The 3,817-nt window shown below is 40.5% G+C and overlaps 1 long non-coding RNA gene across 1 annotated transcript; it reads right to left on the reverse strand.

Moving 5' to 3' along the window:
* Positions 1-2,701: 2,701 nt before the first annotated feature.
* LOC139834231 (uncharacterized) lies at positions 2,702-3,389 on the reverse strand. The gene is made up of 3 exons (XR_011749812.1): positions 3,130-3,389; positions 2,945-3,041; positions 2,702-2,779 (listed from the first exon to the last, which is right to left on the reverse strand). It is a non-coding gene; the product is annotated as an uncharacterized lncRNA (long non-coding RNA).
* Between the last annotated feature and the right edge of the window lie 428 nt (positions 3,390-3,817).

Here is a 3,817-nt window from a genome sequence, read left to right on the forward strand (position 1 = left end):
ATATCTTTGTTGAAGAAGATACTTCAAAAGAGTTCCTATGACATCTCTATATCTTTGTTGAAGAAGATAATCTAAAAGATATCCTATGACATCTCTATATCTTTGTTGAAGAAGTTACTTCAAAAGAGTTCCACAACATAAAACACTAGGATGGGGTAACCCAATTTTATTTATCCTTCCCGACCATCTCCATATGGTCGACACATCCTTTCCCGTACCCTTCCGGTACTTCAAAACAAGTTCTTTCCTTTCCTTTGTCAAACAATTTTGTAAAACAAAACTCATCAGGCTAAGCAACAGCCATTCCAACCGTCCATGACCGCGGACACGGCTATTCGAATAGATTTGACTCTGCAGAGTTTGCACACTTTCCCCACAAGATCCGTGAGTTCATCATGTGGGCATCATCCCCGCATATCAACTATGCCATGACAAAAACTCGGACATAGCCTTTCGCCTATTCGTCTTAGCACGGGATCCTACCCTATGGAGTATGTACCTCCCCGGCACCGTGGCAGCTCACCTCACTTTGAGCGTGGCTCCACCGCCAAGCCAGGAGACCCATAGTGTCTTCCGGACGGGTCAGCCCCGAAGGCCTCCCGTTATACTATTGTCTCCACCAACGACAATCCGGATTCAGGGGTAACCTTACCCTTATATAGTTGTGCGGTGTCCCATGTTAAGAAGAACAAACTACGAGCTAAGCCCCGTCCCACTCCAGGGTAATGTGGTTGCGCGGGTTAATTGTCACGGGTGAATACTTAGACGCCAAAGTTTTCGAAAACAAGATTTTCTTTCCAACCATCTTTGCCAAGATCCTTTCCTTTCATAAACACACACTTGGGTAAGTCCAACTCACCCAAGGTTTTCATAAAACATTTACAACAAGGTAAGCCTTGAGGGGTTCCCAACCTAAAGTTTCATGAGTTGAACTACTATTGCACTACGGCCGAGATGAGAGTCATCACGCCATAGATGGTGTGAAAAGGAGTAATGGAGTGGATCATACTTGCTTAAGGTAAGCATGTACTATGACCACACAAGGAGGATTATACTTTCAGATTTGTGGTGCTAAATATACAACTTAGATAGTGGATTATCACTATCCAACATACTCTCCAATGGGTACACGGCATACTCCTCTCAAGTTGAGAATACACCAAGATCATGACATTGATACATCTATACTACAAAAGTGGTGGGTGTAGTGTAAGTCATTACCTTGAGATGGAACATGCTCAAGTCGAGCATACAAGATAACCAAGAGGAATAGCACGGCCATGATACCATGCATCCCATAATCACAAAGACAATAGTGGAGTATCACCACTAGGGAGTACTCCACTAGCAACCATACATATATGACAATAATAAGGAGAACAACACACATAGAACCAAGGTGCTTTGGACATCAACAAATGACATCCAACTAGACACCGAATCAGAGGTCAAAAGATGGCTTGCCTTGGCTTATTTGTCCCTGTACCTCTTCAACTCCATCAATATAAGAATTCCAACAATATAAATAATCTTCTCATCCGATTCCACTTCTTCTTCTTCTCCGGAATTGTTCGCATCTATCGCCGGAAAATATAAAAGGAACACAATCAATCACATTGCATCAACAAGACAACATTCAACAATCAACAACTAACCATGCAGCCAAGGTATAACATACTAAAGACCTATAGACACCACAAAACAATTTTAAGAGTTTTAATTTAGAAAACCCCATTTAATTACCTAGTAAAGGTATGAGTGCATCACAACTTAGCAATTGCCTCTCTCGGTTATCACCATGGTATAAACCAAATATCCCCTGGTAGATAACATAATAAAGATGACAAGTGCATTAGTTTGGCAACAAAAACATTCACATTATAATTTGAAACATTTTTGGAAAAGCGGGCAATCATTCTCCCTATTTTAAGAAGCTTACATAACACTACACAAGAATAGGAGCAAATGATATGCCCCATAATTTGAAGACTTAAGCAAAACAAAAGAGCTAAAGTTAAATTGCAGAGGTTTTGTTTTGCAAGCATAAAACAAAGGTTGCCCATCTCTACTAAAAAGAGTTGGTCAAGGGTTTTAAATAAACCGAAAAGTTTTGCTTCAACAATGCTTGTCACACATAAACATTACTAACAGCAACAAATATGTATTAACAGAGACTAATAATATTTTTCCTATATAGCCAGTACTAATACAAGACTAACCCAATTGGAATCACCCAATAATATTAAACCTACAATTTTAGGAATTTCTTTGAATCTGACTGTACAGAAAACAAGATCTGTAAGCCATAAATCGTAGAAAAATCCTAAAAATATGAGGCCACTGGCATTCGAAAGATATTCAAACATAGATTCACACACAATTGGATTTGGGTTCAAATTGTTTCTGAAACTCTCACAAATGGATTTACAAGTTTACTGCATGTTTTCACCATTTGCTTTAACTATGGAGCTGCAGAACAGATAAAGGTTTGAATCTTCTTTGAGATGATTAATAAAACATTCATTAATCCTACAGAATTGGAATCACACAATTAGGTTCAAAAATGGATTTTTGATGATTTAAAAGCTAACAGCCATGTCTGCAAAACACACAGAACAAGTTTAATTTATCAAAAATCATACACAAATCATAAAAATATGAGGTCAGCTGCATCTGAAAAGTATTAAATAGGTGGTTCTTACCCAATTGGTTTCATTCAAAAATTCATCTCCAGGCTCCTGGTTTAATTCGACAAAGTCAGATCTGACCAGATCTTTATCTGTGAACCATTTCAATTTCAGGAGGTCATTCGAAGTGAAACCAACGCCAAAATGAAGGTACTGGAGAGTGCTTTCACCCACAGTTGAGTTTGCTCAAAAAGGTTTTGTAAAACGGAAGAAATTTAACAAACAGTGATTCTTTATGTTTGCAGAACTTTATTTACCATGCAAAATCCGTAATGAATTTGAGGATGAGACCAACGCTAAGTTGTAGATCTTTTCAATACCTATCTGCGGAACTTTGAATCACTCGATTTGGATCTGCACACAAGATTTGGCGGATTTTACAAGTTCGTACCAGAATCTGAAACAGCAAGATACAGAAATTACTGCAAGGTTTTGGACGAACTTTGCTCAAGAACTTCAGATCTGAGGATAGCTCAACCTTCTCCATGCTTGGACCAACATGCACTTGCATCAAGATCCAATCTAGTGAGAGGAGAAAGGAGAAAGTGAGCTGGACTCATCAAAGATTAGGGGAGAAGAGAGTGAGAGGGATGCTCTCATGGTGAGGGGAAGCTTGGGGAAGGAGGGGAGCTCCATCTTGGTGGCTTTCCATGGCCATGGCCGGCCATGGGAGCAAGGGGCAGCAACATTTCGTGGTGGAGGGCAGGAGGAGAGTGTGAGGGAGTGGAGAGTGAAGGAAATGAAGCCAAAGGGGAGGTGGTGGCCGGCTAGGCCAATTTATAGAGGGAGAGGGGTGGCTGCCTCCTTTTTTCATTGGCTATGGTGGGTGGCTGCCCATTTAGTGATTGGGCTAGTTGGGAGGTAAGCCTTGTGGAGGAAGGAAGTGAGGAAAAGAGGGCTGGCCGAAATTTGCATGCACATACAATGGCCGGCTCCATTCTTATGTCATGCAAAAATGATTCATCAAAAGGGAGTTCCCATCATGCATGTAGATCATGGAGGAGCTACATAATTCCTTGCCGAAATGGTGGCTTAGATGATGTGTAGGAAAATATAAAATAGCTAGAGATGGAGGAAGAACGTGATGGTGATGGGGGTGTACAAGTTTTCATGTGCAAGCTATTTTGGAG

Source organism: Lolium perenne, chromosome 7 (genome assembly GCF_019359855.2).
Source record: "Lolium perenne isolate Kyuss_39 chromosome 7, Kyuss_2.0, whole genome shotgun sequence".
Classification (NCBI taxonomy): domain Eukaryota; kingdom Viridiplantae; phylum Streptophyta; class Magnoliopsida; order Poales; family Poaceae; genus Lolium; species Lolium perenne.